The sequence below is a fragment of the Humulus lupulus genome, chromosome 9 (assembly GCF_963169125.1).
Source record: "Humulus lupulus chromosome 9, drHumLupu1.1, whole genome shotgun sequence".
Lineage (NCBI taxonomy): Eukaryota > Viridiplantae > Streptophyta > Magnoliopsida > Rosales > Cannabaceae > Humulus > Humulus lupulus.
Window position 1 is genome coordinate 139,358,051 of NC_084801.1, and position 18,395 is coordinate 139,376,445.

Consider the following 18,395-nt stretch of genomic DNA (forward strand, 5'->3'; position numbering starts at 1 on the left):
GCCACTTGTCACTTTTATTGCCACGTCATCATATTCAAATTTTGGGGATTACATTTGCCCCCCAAGTTTATTATATGATTTACTCACATAATAAACTTTTTCTTAGCTGTTTAGGTCATAAAAAAAAAACTGACTCTCCACATTCTCCCACCTTTTCAAACAAACCACTACTGAACTCTCTAGACCATGATCATGGTAGTTATCTGTCCCCAATCGTGGGGGAGAAAATAGCAAAAGAATTTTAAGAGTTTTAAGGGTAAGTGAAAATTTTCACTCTCTTCCCTTTAAATAGACCCATAGGTGCTTACAATTCATAAGCAAAAAGGCTCATAAACACCCATTACTCTCCCCTTGGCCGAAACCTCCAAAGAACTCCAAAAAGGGCTCCAATTTCTTCAAGCACATCTAAGGATCCTTCAAGAAATCAACACCTCTTCAAGATATTTGGGGAAGTTCTTCTTCCTCATCTTCATTTGTAATCTTTTTAAGCTTTAAAAATTTATATAAAAGCTTGTTAGAACCATATATGTGTCGAAACTCCTTTTGGAATGCACTCTTGGGTTTATGTATGAATTTTTGATGAATGATACAATTTGTGGCTGTTTTGATGTAGTTTAGGCTATGGGTAAATCAATTTGATCTCCAATTTTATGAAAATTTGAAGAAAAAATGATTTTCCATTCCACATTGCATATTTAGGTTTATGGGTATTTGATGAGTATATGAAATCCTTAGAACCTCTTGAACTCTTCAAATTCCATCCTTTGATCTTGCTGTAGTGTCCCATGAGTAAGAAAAACATGTTTGTGTCCCATGCCCTTGAGATTTGTTATCCCCTCGAATATAATTTATTGGGAAAGCATGTACATGCCCGATCGGTCATCTTCTTTGAGAGCCACCAAAATAACCTAAAAACTTAACCCAGCAAGGGCACCATAAACATGCCCCCCAAGCTGCTCGGGCATGTCACCATCTGCTCGGATGCAAGGGCACAATCACTTGGAGGCTCGAACATGCATCCACTCGGACACCACGCCATCTGCTCGGACACCATGCCATCTGCTTGGACACGCATCCACTCGGACGCACGCCATCCACTCGGGCACCACGCCATCCGTTCGGACACGCATCCACGCATCCACTCGGATGCACGCCATTCGCTCAGACACCACGCAAACCGCTCGGCCACCACACTATCCGCTCGACCACCATGCAAACCGCTCGGGCATCATGCCATCCGCTCGCCCACCATGCAAACCGCTTGGGCATCATGCCATTCGCTCAGACACCATGAAAATCGCTCGGCCGCCATGCAAACCGCTCGGGCATCATGCCATCCGCTTGAACACCATGCAAACTGCTCGGACGCCAAGGAACAGCCACTCGGACACGCCCCATCCGATCGTACATAGCATCATCTGCTCGGACTTGAATGCTCTTAAGTCCTCAGGTTTGTAAAAAATGGTTCATGCATTTTAGGCACCAATTTTTTTTTTTGCTTATTACATGTTTATCTGGGGAGTAAAAAATATTTTTACTACTTAGAGAAAATATTTTACTAGGTAGTAAATATTTTTTCTTTGCATTTTTTATGTTTTTTTGGTTCACTCACCTCCCCATACTTTTTTGTAGATGAATCACTTCGACTACAGAGGAGGTGACAACCATACAAATTCCGAGTCTTCAGTTCCCAAGTCAAGCGACACTCCTCAAAGTAGCGATTCTTCATCCAAATTTCCTAGCAGTTGCACTCCCGAGGATCACCTTTGTCACCTTAAGAAAATCCTTCCCTGGTCGTCTTTATACTTCCTTGATGAAGAACAGTTTCTTAATCAACAGCTTCAACATCCGCCAATGAGGGTGAAAAAATCCAGTCGACTTCCTCAAGACCAAGATCCACGAAGAGCAACACAAAAGGTTATGGAACGTAGTGAAGCTCAAACTATAGCTTCTTCAAGACCTCCTCGCCAGGTCCAAAAAGCTAGTAAGCCTCGGAAAAAGACTACCCAGAACTTCACCACTAAGATTTGGCAATCAGCTGCTCTAAAACCGAGAAAAGATGAAGATGGAACGCCTTCTTGGTTCATAGCCAAACCTTCTAAACTCAACCCCAAAATGCTTGAAAAGCACATTCAGGCTTCGGGCCTTGAAGGAGTAAATGTGATATTCCCGTGACCTCACCAAAGAGCTAATAATCCTGGTGGACCCTACTGCGCCTAGTCTAGATACCACATTTTTGCAGGAGCTACCATACCACTGCATCCCTTTTTTCGGTCAGTAGCAGATTACTTTAATGTCTATCCCTTCCAGATAGCTCCTAATGGAATTCAAGCACTATCTGGTCTATATATTCTCTATTACTTTCAAGGTTGGGAGCCACCAACCCCTCATGAAGTTACCTTTTTGATCTTAGGACTAACCCAAGCCATAAGAATACAGGTTTTTTCCACCTCTTCCATAGGCAAAAAAGGATTAAGTATCTCCATGGTATCGCACATAAATCCAATCCCAGAAAATACTACACATAATATTTCCTCACTTCAGATATTAAGGCCAACAACTTGGCTTTCACACATGCAGACCTTTTTCATCAACCTCTACCAACTAGGGAAATGCATTCCCGAGCAGAAGAACTTGCTAACATGTCTGTCGAAGAGAAAAATGTCAAGGAGTTAGTCAACGTGGAAAATCTTCAACTGGTGGGGTTATTATCAAGCAATAAAAACATCATAGAGGGCAGTACCACTGAAGAAGTGAACATAACTGATCAATCAAATGCTGATACTAAGGTAGTGACGGATCAGTTCTTGCCTGAACCATCTCCCTACTCACGCTGACCAGGTGACCTTATTATTAGGGAACCCCTTCCAGAAGATCATCGCAGACGTGCCGCTCCTACCAGGCCCAGGAAAAGAAAGAACCTTGAACTAGAGAAGTCAGCTCATCATCTGAAGAAGAAGATGACTTTCTCGATGAAATTCTAAACTTAGGTTATTATGCTAATAGTAACCATAGTTTGGTGGTTTGTTATAAATATCTGTCTTTGAGAATGATTGTGTGAAATCTGTAAAGTTATGTGGTAATAGAAAAACTTTCAGTTACTTATATATTATCTCCCATTTCTACTAACACGTCTTGTAATTCACTCTTTTTTGCAGATCCAGATATGTTCAAACAATTCAACACTTACTCTGCCCAAAAGAGAAAATCTGGGGAAGGCAGTAGCTTAAACCCTGCGAGCAAAGTCGCGAAGACTGTACCGACCAGCCTATCTCCATCCCGCAATTGGCTCCTTCATCAATTCCTCATTCTACTAGCTTAAGTGAGACCCTTCGCGTTGCTGGTGATATTGGAAAGGAATTGCTGGACCACACTCTACACCATGCTACAACAACTCAAACCTTCGAGTCTTTACCCCGACTTAGTGTTGAAGTTGTCCTTCAAAGAGGTCTTGCTCAAATGATGAGTGTAAGTATCTTATCATCAAGACGTCACACTTTGTTATTAATTGTTTTTACTCTAAGTAACTTTCTGTTATCCATTTCAGGCACTTATCACTACCAGTCATGCTCAACACCGAGCAGTAGACTATAAGGAGTTGGTGAAAGTCTTGAATGACCAATTGGTGGAATCCTAAGTGAAGATAGTGCAACTGACCAAATCTCAGAAAGACCTTCAAGAAAAAACTGAGCAGGCAGAAAAAATAGTTGCTGACTGAGAAAGAACAATGAAGGAGTTGACGGATGAGAGCAACAAACTCATCCAAACCAGCAAGAAATTAACTGATCAGCCGGAGAAACATGTTCAAGAGATAGAGGAGTTGAAGCAGGATAGGGAAACTAATCTCGCTCGCTACGAAGAAATCTGCTTCAACTGCTTCTACTAAATCTGGAAGCTGAACAAACCTCTAAACCTTGACTTCTTTCTGAAGAAGCAAAAGCCGAGGAGCTCGCCAAATGCGAAGCCAAGGCTGCCGAGGAGGCAGCTCTTCCAGCTGGCACTGTGCCTGCCTCTCCTGCCCTATCTTTTCGACTTGAGGAAGCCCCTAATGACGATGTCGTTGACCAACCAGGAAACAATCTTCCTGACCAGTGAGCATCTTGGACCGACCAGAGAACATGTTTGGCCGACCAGAGGCCATGCTCAACTAGAACAATGAAAACTTTGTTCCCAGCCAATAGTTTACTTCTTTTTCTCGTACTTTCTGTGAAGACAATTTTATACTTTACTTTTCTTTGCTAACTTGAAACATTCTAAGTCTATTTAGACTTAAAACATTATAAGTTTTTTTGTGAATAGTAAAGTCACTCTGATGTATGCCTTACATTTTCATGAGTACTTAGTTTTCTAACTTAAAAATTCTAGACATTTCATAAGTCCCTACTAAGTATGCTTTCTCATACTCTTATTGCACTAACATTTTATGAGCATAATGTTTATTGTCACACGAATATTTGCTTCTAACTTGATTTTTTTTAAAAAATTCCAAGTTACTTAAGCTTTGTCAAACAAGTTAGCTTAATGGCCTTTTCTGACTTCGAAAATTTACAAGTCAACCTAAAAACAAATATCTTAACTCGTGCTCTTATTGCATGTGTTAAATTATATACCAGTATACCCCATGTGCCCCCCAAGTGATCAAGGGTTGAAAGATCCTTGGTCATTTGCTACTTGACCGAATCTGTTCGAGCAGTTAATTACTCGTGAAATACATAGAATATATGGAAAATATTTGAGTAGTTGAACACTGCTCGAATGTCTCGACCAGTTGAACATTGTCTGATTTTACCAACCAGTTGAACACTGTTCGGATAATTAACACACATGCACATTTGTAGCAAGAATCGACCACACTGCGCGTAGTCTCTTTTATTACTCGTAAATTAAAAAGGACAAAACGTGTCTAATAACGAGTCTTAAACAACAAAAATTGTTCAAAAATAAATAAATGACTGGTTAGCAAATAACCATCTCATAAACCAAACTCAAATAACAAGTTAAACAATTTGAAATTAAGCTACCACTCTGAAAGCGGTATTTTAGTGATAAAACATCCTCAAATGCTCGCTTTAGTGGTTCCTCATCAGGCTCCATCCACCAAATTCGATCCTAGCATTCCCGCTCATGCCGAAGTGTCTGGGCATACCTCTTCCTTGCTTTGTTACTATTCTCAACCAAGTGTGGACCTCCACATATAGTGTCTAAGGTAAAGTCCACAGGCCCTGGTTTCAAGGGTGTAGATCTCTGCCGTTTGAACCCAAGATTGCTGCTGCAGCCTTCTCCTTAGGGTGTCTCTGCTTGATACTTTTCAACTTGCCCGACCGGAGAAGAAATTCTATCTCATCTTTGAGGTGATTGCATCCATTTGTGTCGTGGCCATAATCTCCATGGAAGCGACAAAAGTTTTTCATGTCCCTCTTAGATATCTTTTTCCTCATGGGTGGAGGTTTCTTGTAGGGAACTTCCTGATGACTGGCGAGATAGATTTCTGCCCGGCTAGCCGAAAGAGTTGTGTAGTTTGTAAATCGGGGCTCATACTTGGTCTGCTTATCGTTCAGACCCAACTTAGCCTTTTTTTCATCATGATGGTCAGACCCGTTATTCTCACATTTCTTTCCGTCATTTTGACCATTTCCTCCATTCTTAGGAGGATCAGCTAATCCGCCCGGATTTTTTATGCCTTTCTCCTCTTTCTCAATCGCATTGTCCAATTTCATATACTTGTCTGCTCGGTCAAGATATTGTTGGAGTGTTGAAATTGGATTGTGATGTATACTATCCCACAAGGGGCTCCGATAAGTTATCCCAGAGGATATTGCAACCATCTTCCCCTCGTCTCCGACAACAGTTGCTTGGTTGGCCTCTCTCATGAATCTCTGTATATAATTCTTTAGATATTCATCCTTTCCTTGTTTGATGTCAGCCAAGTGGTTGGCATAAACTAGAGGTGTCCGAGCAGCACTGAATTGCCTACAAAATTCATTCCTGAAAGATTCCCAAGAGGTAATGGAGTTTGGCTTGAATTTCCAATACCATTCTTGGGAAATATCAGATAATGTAGTCGGAAAGACTCTACACCGGTAATCATCACTTACACCGAGCATCTCAATTTGGTCCTCAAAATTCCCAACATGTCTAATAGGATCTGCGTTTTCTGTATATACTGGCAGAACTGGTGCTTTATACTTACCTGACGGTTGAGCTGCTCTGATCCTAGCACAAAAGTGACTACCACTTCTGTGGTCTATTACTTCCATTCTAGAGGGTTACTTTGACAAACCTTGCACCGCGGCCGCTAGCGCATCAAGCTTGGTTTGGATGGCTGGCGCAACTAACGGGGTTCCAAGGTCATGATCGCCCGGTCAGGCATTTCCATCTGATATACTGTCGTCAAGTATTTCTACCTGGCTGACAGGATAGTTTATATTTTTCCCTTCGACCGGGGCGGTCCTTTTCTTATCTCTGACAACGTCCCTTAGATCTTTCCAGGAAGTGTGTCCTCCTAGGCGATCAAACACTGTGCTCCAAGTTTTTTTAGAAGGCTTACCGGGCAGAACCTGCTCTCTCCCACTGCGCTGCTGGTCGGGATGTAGCGGTGGCCTTCCTGTACGTGCCGGGCAGTATTTTCCTCCTTGTTGGTTGTTGCCCTCTTTTTCCTTTGATCGGTCGGTGTGATGACTATCAGCCTCATCACGACCATGCCCATCTTTAAACTGTGAAGTTCCTTTATCTCGAGGAGTTCTAGTCTGATCCTGCCTTGGTGGAGTCTTCTTACTGCCCGACCATTGACTTCCTGATCTAGAAGTTTCTGATCGGTGGTTCTTGGAGGGAGTTCTAGAGTTCTCCCTTTGTGTCAAGGCAGTTCTGGAGCAGACCCCATCATCCTCCCAACCAGGGGGGTTACTCCTACTTCTGTCCGGTCCCCGAGAATTGGCTCTGCCAGCAGTTCTTCGACCAGCATCATCACTCCTTGCTCCCTGGGAAGCTACTCCTCGTGCTGTAGTTTGGGCATTGGCCTGGGTCAACTGCGTTGCCGCTTCCAGAGCAAGTGCAGCCTCGCGGTGTCGCCGATTGGCCTCCTTCTGCCGTTGCCTGATCTCTTTGCTTCTGGCATCCATTTCCCGTTTTTGTTGTTCAAATGCAGCTTTTTGCCTAGCCATCTCTTCAGCAAATGACTCCTGCCGAGCATTAAATTGCATCATCTCCTCTTGGAAAGCCCCTATGGCTTCTTGGAGTTGTTCAATCTCTGGAGTTGTCTCCTTGAGAAAGACCCTGGGCTCAGTCTCAGGGTTCTGAGGTCTAGGACCTTCTGATCTAGTAGGCTCTTTTGATGTGTCTAACTTCTTAGATGCCGCATTGGTATTCTTGGGCGCCATAATGGTATGATCGTAGTGCGTTTCTTCTCTTTAGGCTCTCAATGAAAGCACCAAAAATGTTGACCATGATTTTGGCCAACGACGAGTAGACGTCAAAACTACAGTAAACCTTCAAGAGAAAATACGACACTGATAATTTTATAGTGGTTCAGTCCCAATTTATTGGTAATAGCCTAATCCACTAGGAGTTATGATATATAGATCTACACTTAAGATCAGATGAACCTGTGTCAACTGAGTTTCTTAAGTGTCAATGAAAAAGTACAGGATTTCTCTCTCAAGAGTACAAAGTTTCTCTCAGAAAAATCAGAATTAGAATCCCCCTTAATGATGCCATGAACTCTTTATTTATAGGCTCATGGATCGTACAAATTAAAGTCCCTCAATAATTGGGATAATTGAGTTGTTCTAACCAATATTTAATTAATAATCAAATTTAAAATACAACCATATGTGATTTCTTCAGGATATCTGAGAGTTTCCCGCTATAGCTACGGATGATTCTAACCGAAATCATTACTGAAATTTTGCTAAAGAGTCATAGGCTGAGCTTCTGATCCATCTGTATGGCCAACTCGGCTCCCTGGAGTGATACTGGTCGGCCAAAACACTCTTCTGGTTAGGCAAAACATTTAACTGGTCGGCCAAAAAAAATGACTGGTCGGCCAAAATACTCCACTGGTCAGTCAAAAATCTTTACTGGCCGGACATAAATTCTACCGGGTCGGTCAAATCACTTCCAAACCAGATAAATAATTTTCATGTATCACAACTCCGAAGATTAATCTCAAACCTTTGCCCTGCCATTCACTGCCACTTGTCACTTTTATTGCAGCATCATCATATTCAAATTTTGGGGATAACAACTTCTAAAAGGATTGTAGTTGTTTATCACTTATCACTATCACGTCTGAATCATAAACATTCAGAGTCCAAGTAGAAATGGATGCTTCAATTGTAAACCAATGTACTTGAAAGTAGTTCTGACACCAATATATAGTGTCTCTCCCCTTCCACGATGCCATAAATTGATTGCCAATTCCCATAATCATTGGCATCACATCTGAATCCCACAAAAACCTTTTCTTATCCTCTTCCTTGGCATTCTGATATGCGTCATAATGGACCGGTACCACTTATGAGAACATAATATTCATCACAACAACATCTTGCCGATACGCCTCGAGATAGAACTGGCGACGCCTACGTAGCATATGCTTGGCCACATCAATATGCTACAAAAGTAATAGGAAAGAAATTGTTAAAACATCTGCCTCTACCCCCTATCAAACCTAAATTGAAGCTTCTAGAACCAAATTTTCAGCCTCTACCCATCGAACCAACATCGAACCCTATCGAACCCCTATCGAAGCTACTAGAACCAAAACCATCTTCCTCTACCAATCGAACCAACACCGAACCCTACCCATCGAACCCTATCAAATCCAAATTGAAGCTACTAGAACCAAACCATCTACCTTTACCCATCGAACCCTATCGAACCCAAATTGAAGCTACTAGAACCAAACCATCTGCCTCTACCCATCGAACCGTCATCGAACCCAAATTTTTGAAATACATACAAGATAAAAGATATTAAAAAATTTACTTACCCCCATCATCGATCCAAAACTGTGGTGTCTTCAGCGTCAGGAACTAACTCGGACCATGCATCCCAGTTTGGACATCCCTCTTCGTCTTGTTCGAAATATCTCCAAGCAACTACTTTTCAACCATCTTGTACTGTTTAGCAAGTGGCTTCTTCAGAGGGTCGAGGACTAATGGCACTTCATTGATCACATCCGCACGAGGTTTCTTCCTGATTGGGTTGGTGTAGTCTTCAAATTTCTTTAGGTTTGCTTCTTTTCCTCTTGGCCAATTCAAATTCTACCCAGCAACATCCCCAGGTTCTATAATAGCAACACCTGGGGTCTCAGGATCTGCTGTGAGTTCTATCGGCAGAGGAGTGCCTATGTACGGAAAAATCATTTGGGAGGTCAAGTGAGTCAAAATCAGAATCATTCTCCGTTGTGTCTCTGCGAAGATCTTGGACAAATGTCAAGATCTTATTGACAACATCCATGATGACCGCCTGGTTTTGTACGACGGTATCCTAATGAATCTCGACTCGCTCCAACCTCTCCAACACCTCCTGTAAATCAGGTTGATCAGAACTGGGGTATATCGATAGGGCTGAGGCCGAGGGTGTCAGGCTGATGGGGACTGGGGTATTCCCATCATCAGAGCCAGCATCAACAAAAATATTGGCTGCCTTCGCAACCTTAGCAACTATCTCTGCCAGCTTCTCAAAATCAGCGAGAGTTTCATCATTTTCTTCTTGGCCCAACCCAGGATACAAGGGAGCATTACCCTCAGTCAGTTAGTTTGAGAGTAGTTCTGACACCAATATATAGTGTCTCTCCCCTTCCACGATGCCATAAATTGATTGCCAATTCCTGTAATCATTGGCATCACATCTGAATCCCACAAAAACCTTTTCTTATCCTCTTCCTTGGCATTTTGATATGCGTCATAATGGATCGGTACCACTTATGAGAACATAATATTCATCACAACAGCATCTTGCTGATACGCCTCGAGATAGAACTGGCGACGCCTATGTAGCATATGCTTGGCCACATCAATATGCTACAAAAGTAATAGGAAAGAAATTGTTAAAACATCTGCCTCTACCCCCTATCAAACCCCTATCAAACATAAATTGAAGCTTCTAGAACCAAATTTTCAGCCTCTACCCATCGAACCAACATCGAACCCTATCGAACCCCTATCGAAGCTACTAGAACCAAAACCATCTTCCTCTACCAATCGAACCAACACCGAACCCTACCCATCGAACCCTATAATAATCTATCTCCGAAGGCCGGGGTTTCAACATGGACAACACAAAAAACTGCATCAAACACAAAGCATTAAGTTAGTTTGAAACCACCAAAGAATAATGTATTTTGAAATAATATAGAAGAACTTACACTCGTCTTCTTGAACATCGGTGCAAGGTCGACCTTCGAAATAGGACGCTCCTTATTGCTCGACCAACTGAGCATCCTCGAAAACCGGTTTCCATGGTTAATACCATACTCACGTGCAAACTACTGGATGGCCTCGTATGCCCAATACTGCAATGTAGGGACATAACCATACAACCTATATTTTGCTTCTTTCTGTTTCCCATTAACCTCCTTTTTTTCATAGTTCCTCTTCTGATGATGCGTGTCTTTTTTACATGCATCCATAAGCTTGATAAAAGACATCTTCCCCCATGGGTAAGTAAAGAAGTACTCAGTGTCCTCCACCATCTTCAGCGAATCTTTCTAGACATTTAACTTTCCCTCTCGTGCAAGTAAAACCCCCTCAACAAAGAAACATAGGCCCAACTTGTAGGCATCTTCAACTACAATGCAATTTTTTAACGCAGCCTCCAAATGAATTATCTTCACCGTTTCTTCACCATTAAAGTACTCACTGATTAAGCAGTCACTAGTCGGGTGATTCTTCAAATCAGTCTCAGATGACCCAACACTAAAGTTCAACCTCGTAACCATAACAAACTCGCCTCTACCAAATCTATAGGGTCTAGATCCCAAATGGAAATGCAACTCATCCTCTTTGTTGCACTGGATCTTGCGCAACATTAATAGATATATGAGAGATGCAGAGAAGTCCAACTTCTCAGCCACAAAAAAATATTTGAAAGGGAATTCCTTCACCTTTTCTATCAACACAAGCTCCTCAAACTTGTCCTTGATTATTTTAAAGTAACCATTACCCCTGTATGTGACTCGACCAGGAAAGTGATATGTCAAGGGAAAAAGAAACTTCGGCATCTACAAAAAAAATATATAATACAGTTAAATAGAATCACATGAAAAATCCATCAATAAACATAAAATGCAACCATTGATCCCCCATCGAGTACCCATCGAACTCCCATTTGAACTGGAAAACTGGACTCCATAAAAAAAAATACCCCATCAAACCAGCATACAATATCCATCGAACCACTATCGAGCTTGCATCGAACCACTACAACATTATCATGTACCCCAGATGGCCTACCCTATCGAACCCAGACAACACCCCCATCGAAGACCCATCAAGTATGCATCAAACCCCCTAAATGCCTACCCAATCGAGCTAATATCGAGAATGCATTGAACCCTACCTACCATACACCTAGAACCCCTAAGGCCCACCCTATCGAACCAACCTCGAGCATGCATCGAATCACCATCGAACCCACTCTGGGAACCCCTAAATGCCTACCCCATCGAACCCAAATCGAGCATACATCGAACCCCATCGACCATGTATCTGGAACCCATTAATGCCACCCCATCGAACCAATATCGAGCGTGCATCGAATCACCATCGAGCATGCACCTAGATCCCTTAAATGCTAAACCAATCCCCCCCCCCCCCCCCCCATTGAATTAGCATCGAACCCTTATCGAGCAACCTCATGAAAACCAGAAAAATACCCAGCAATATATTCTACGATTCCCACTACATTCCATACGAAAATCCCAACCACAAACAACAATCCATATAAAACCAAAAATAAAAATAAAAATACACAAACAATCCTATACTATAACACTATGTCAAGAACTCACCTTTGTACACTTGAATCTCGTGAGTTTTAGTTGAGGTCGACGGAGACGAGAGACGTGAGACGGAAAGATGGAGACTTCAGTTTTAATGGAAGCTTCGACCCTTCGGTTAATGGAGAAAGGGAGGTGCGACCCTTTGGTTTTTATGGCACGGGGGTTCGACAAAGAAATTGACAAAGGTTGACGTAGGCACGGTGGTTCGACGGCGGCGAGACGGGCTAGGTTTGATGGGTTTCGGTCAGGGGAGAGTTGAGAGTGAGAGAGAGAGAGAGAGAGAGAGAGAGAGAGAGAGGAGAATCAAAAGTGGGAGGGAAATTTTTGTGGCAGGGGCATTTTGGGTACTGTAAAAATTTTTGGTATTATTTTGAAATGATCAAAGAGCCTAGTATTTTTTTGACTTAATACCCATCATTAAGCATAAAAGTACAAATTTCCCTAAATAAAATACTAAAATAGTTTTTAAACAAGACATGCAATTTTTTATTTATTAATAACTTTGTAATAAAATGTTTATGACTAATGTATATAATGAACAAAAATGAAATCCCACAAGACCTCAAGATATTAATGATTTTCTAAACCAACCATTTCATAACAGATTTAAGAGATATGTGCACAATAGTGGACAAAAACAATTAAAGAATTATCTACCTCATACATTATTTTAATAACTTTAAGTGGCCCCATATTGAAGCTTTTTAACATATTATTAAAAAAAAGTACATCTCCCCAAACAATTTAATCGGTGCCTATTTTGTTAAAAAAACTTTACCCTTCAACAATAGTCATCCATTGGATTTAATTTTTTGACTTTGGAAGTCAATCTAATGGTTCAAAATTAAGGGAGGGATCCCACACCTCAAAACATAGTGAGGGATTAAATAATTGATCTTTTTATTGTATTATCTTTTATGTTTCTTTTTTTTTTTAACCAATTATAATTGTATATCTACTGTTAATTCTAAAGCAAGGTAACAGCATTCAACCATTTTATTGCTGGTTTAACAGTAAATTACATCTAACTCGCCTGCAAAATGTCCCACCATTTTACTGAAATGATACAGTGCCATCATATGATGGACACTGAATAATCACTATTTTTTGCTATTTACTTATTATATTAATATTTTATAAATAGAATAATATGCTGATATAGAATATATTTTTTGGTGTAACTTGTAGTGTTGTGATTGTTATAATGCTAAAATTTCAACATTTTGGTGGTGGTAGCTTTTGCCATTAGAGTTTCTCTAAGTACGTGCCAAAATTAATCTAATTAAAAAGGAAAGGGTCAATGATTTACCAATGTGACATATCATCTTGTTCTAAAAAAGCCCCTAAATTCAAGACCGTTCTAGTATGTTCTAGATTCTTTATTTGAAATTTGTATCATTTCATGTGATTGATAGAAAACATGTGATAGTAGTGGTGGCTAATTCAATAACCAAAGTTTAGTCAAAGAATTGGTAGAATGTTTCAATATTGAACAAACTTGTATATATATTCTCTTTTCATAAAAGAACAAATTGGTCTACAATATATATACCCTACCACTAATATTTGAACTGAGTTTTCTGATAAGTGAGTGAAACTTGCTCTAATTATTTGAATATGACAAACCCAATATATTCCAAACCAATCTTATATGCATATCCACTTTTTTCTTCTTTTAATTTTATGTCGATTTTCAAATCTCTATATGCTAAAATCATGTGCCTAATTAATTTGGTATTTCGGAAGTATACAAATAGATTAATTATTTAATAAAGTTGAAGAGAAATATTTGCTACAAATCGGACCTATATGCATCATGAACCTAATTTCATTATATATATATAGCACCATTCAATTTACCTTTATGTAAATATATTATTATCATCATAAAAATATATAAAATATATTGAGTTTCATAATCTCAAAACCAATTAATAGTAATGAGTGGAGTGAGAGTGACTCATATTTTTTATAGTGTATAGTGTCTTACATTTTTCAATATAGGGACCTCTTATATGCTTCTTCAAGATATAGTGACTCTTTTTAAGCGAGCTTACTAATCTTATATCATATCTATGTTAGAATTTTATATGGACTAATATAATTACAAACATAATTCCATTATCACAATCATTTTCTAGAGTGCCTACGAATAGTTAAAGACCATAATGGGATGGTTAATATTAATCTAATTGCAATTGAGGCACACGGTAGCACCCTAAAGACTATAGGTTGACCCATTAAACCATAGTCCACCATATCTAATAATATAAGCCCAATATACCCCTTAGGGTAAGAAGGCATACGAGACATATATATAGAACATATGTGTTGTTGGGTAAATACAGACGTATGTGGTTTTGGTAAGGGTTGCTTTCCATAAGTTCTCTCTTGCATTGTTTTTCTAATATTGTTTTGTGTAGATCGTGAGATATTCAAGGATGAACATTGGAGACTCAATGTCAGGTATGTTTCATCTCTATATATTCAATTCAATGCTCTAAATAAAATGTATTCTTGGATTGTTGTATGAGCATGTAATGTTGATTTGAATCTGAGTTATGGATTTAATGCTCATAATATTGTTTTACAATTTAACAATTGGTATCATGAGCAAGGTCATTTGATTTTAGGGCTTGAAATTTTGATATATACCCATTTTTTCAAAATCTAATTTTTCACATGAAATTTCGAATATCATTGTTGGGCTATGTAGACAATTAGTATATTAATCATCAATGGGTTCAGACCATTTTTTGACAAAATTTTGGGGAATTTTTTGAGTGTTTTTCGGCCATGGATACCCATTTTTTTCCAAAAACTTTCATAGATAAATGTATATATGTTTGTTGGTTTTGAGAGTTTTTTAATCCAAATGGAGGCCGGAAAGTGAAAGAGGATGAGACGTGGAGCAAAACACTCAAACGGAGTCCGATTTGGTGGCCGGAGATGGCCTATCCGATCGTGTCACGAACCGGGTCGCGTAGACCCGAGAAGCAGACCCACGGGTCAAATTTGGGTGACAGGGACGATAAAAACGACATGTCGTTCGTACGGACATGAGCTTCCTTCAGCGCAAAACGACACATCGTTTTACGTATGAGGGGTCGAATTTTTGTATAAAAACGACAAGTCGTTTTTGAAAACGACAAGTCGTTTTTGAAAACGACACATCGTTTTGGCATGTGAGGGTCGTTTTTATAGTGACAAACGACAAGTCGTTTTTGGTAAACTACAAGTCATTTTTTGGTAAACTACATGTCGTTTTCTGAAACTTTTTTTCTTTAAAAAAAAAAAAAAAATTTGGGCGCGTGAGGGGTCTTTTTTTGGCCAAATTTTTACCATTTCACTCCTATTCTCATGTCCTACTATTTGTATATGTTTATGCACAAGATTAATCCATGAATTGTATTCATAATTGTATTTGTATTTAATCTTTTGTGGCATGAATCTTATTATATATTGTCAACAATTATTGTTTATTTTCTTGCCTGTCGTAAGAATAAGCATGTGAATTGTTTAGTAAAGAGGAACATTTAAATAATTATTTATTTAAATTTTGTGTTTTTTCCTCCAAAATTACATTAAGATCTATATAAGTAATTAATTATCCTAACGATAATAATTGCTTGGTAAGGATGCTTAATATGGTGAAGAAAATTTATTAAACATTATGAATCACAATTTATCTATCCTTTCGATAGTAAATTAATGTATTTGATTATAATGTTTAATAGATTGTTCTTACTTGTGTATGAGTTCTATTTTGTATGTTTGTCTAAGAACTCTAGCATACATAATGATCATTTGTTATTTTGCGATCATATATTGATGAGAAAAGAGTACAAATGACATGGTTTATCATAACATGTATTTAATAGTTATTGCTCTTGTTTCTCATTCAGCTGTAAGCATTCCTAGATCTCCTGCCGTCTTGACACTGAATGCAACCAACCACAAGCAGTGGATTGAAAATATCACGATGAACTTGACCTTCATGAAAATGGACTTGGCCTTAAGAATTGATGAACCATCTAAGCCTGCTGATGATGCTACTGAGAAGGTTAAGAAATCTTACGAGGACTGGGAACACTCCAATCGTTGTTGCTTGATGCTTATGAGATATCACATGGACGAATCCATTCGTGATAGTATTCCCAAGTTTGAAAATGCAAAGGATTTTCTTGCTGCCATTAAGGAAAAGTATAAGAAATTCTCAAAGAATGAGAAGAATGAACACTTGAACATGCTGCATCACACTGTTTACGATGGTTCAGGTGACATTAGGGCCCACATTGACAAGCTCATGGGCCACTATCATAAACTTAAGGCCATGGATATGGACTGTAATGCCCCGAATTCACCGATGTGTTTAACGGCATGAATAGTTGTCCGGGAGGGCCATACTTGCTTAAATATGTTGTTAATTGATTAAGTGCATGTATATGTTGATTATATTATGATATGATGTGAAATGCATGCATGTGAGTCCATATTTCTCATTACAGGGGTGTGATGGTAATTTGGCCCGTTGAGGGTAATTTGTGAATTTGGGTGCATAACTTGATTTGTGAATGAGATTCCATTATTATGGAGATATATTCGAGCTAAGCAACATGAGACGGTTATTTTTAGTGGATTAGCGGTTTTACCATAATGGGGTCAATTTTGGGGTAATAGAAATGTTCATTTGATGATAAATTGGGAATATTTGAGATTTTGGAGGTTTTGACTATAATGTCCCCGGGGGTGTTTTCGGGACCCCGAGCATTAGGTTTTATTTGAGGTTACTTAAGTTTGAAGTAGCTTATCAGATAGAACATACGATAAGAAAACCTTCCGTTCTCCCTTTTCAAAGTTCGTTTTACCGGTTAAGCCTTTTTGACGAAATCTTGAGTTTTAGGAGTCGGAATCGAGTGAGGATCGAGGCATAGCGATCCTAGGGAAGATTAGAAGCTTCTTAACCGAAGGTTTCGACGGAAAACAACCCAATTGAAGGTAATCGAAGTTTAAGTTTTGAGTTTTTCCGAGTTTCTAAGCTTTGAATTGATTTTGTGAATTGTTGAGTTTTCGGTTCGTTCGAGCCTTGGGTTTTGAGGGTTTTGATGTATGGGGAAGCTTGGGAACTTTGCTTTGATGATTGGGGAATGTTTAGGGATGATTTTGGAGGCTTTGAAGTGTTAGAAACGCGGTTGGGAATGGCCCAGGGTGGAGCGCCGCGGCCCTTCTTTGAAGAAGCAGGTGGGGAGCTTGTGCTCGCTGGGCGCCGCGGCCCTAGCCTCTGGGAACCCTAGGGGCCACGGCCCAAGGTGCTAGGGCCGCATCCCTTGCCCTGTTTTCGCCCCGTTTGCTCGTTTTGACCCCGAGAACCTAGTTTTAGGCCTCGGGAGTGTCCTTGCTATTTGGATTAGTTTGGATTGATCTCTTGGAGGCTAGATAATGGTTTGAGATCCCTTGATTATCTTTATTATTGATGGTATCCCATATGTGTTGTGATTAGGTAACCGCTAAAGGACTAAAAGCTAAACCGTTCTCAATGGTCGTTCTTTTGTTCATTCTAGCTCGAATCAAAGGTAAGAGAACTGCACCCCAAGTGTGACATGCATGGATGTTCATGAGGCATGTTGATTGTGAGAATGTGGACATGGATTGAATAGAGAATGCTTAGCATATGTTGCTCACTTGTGCACGGTACTGACTCATTAGTCAGGTTTGGCAAAGGTGCTAATATCAACTGTGAAGCTGTGACTTATTAGTCAGGTTCGGCAGTGGTACTGGGCACTGATCACGTTGAGCTGACTCATTAGTCGGGATGGCCTTAGCGTGTATTACGCAAGCCGATAAGATTTGATCTAATCGATTATCAGCATTGAATAACCCAAAGAGCATCAATGCCAGACCGACCCCGAGGGTCGATGAATGAAACAAGCGCTTGGAGGCTGGTGGCTTACTTAGCAGCCACTTTCCCATTTGAAAACAGTGACGTGCTTGTTAGTCACTCAGTATGGTTTACCAGAACCTGTTGAAGGCTAGTGGCTTACCTAACAGCCACTCTTCCATTTGAATTAGTGACTTGCCTGTCAGTCACTTAGTGTGGTTTATCAGGACCTCATGTGATGTTCACTCATTTGTTTAAAGCTTATTGCTCAGTGTGATTATAATGATAATCATTTGATAATTTTTATGAAAAGTGTTATGTTTTCTTGCTGGGCTTTGGCTCATGGGTGCTATGTGGTGCAGGTAAAGGGAAAGAAAAGCTCACCTAGCCTTGAGTGGAGAGCTGATGTGGTGTTGTGTACATATGCGGCCGCTTGACCACCACGGCCAAGGAGTTTTCAGAGGAACTAGGGGGTTTACCCTATTTTGCCGCTTAGGTCGGCGGGATTGTAAC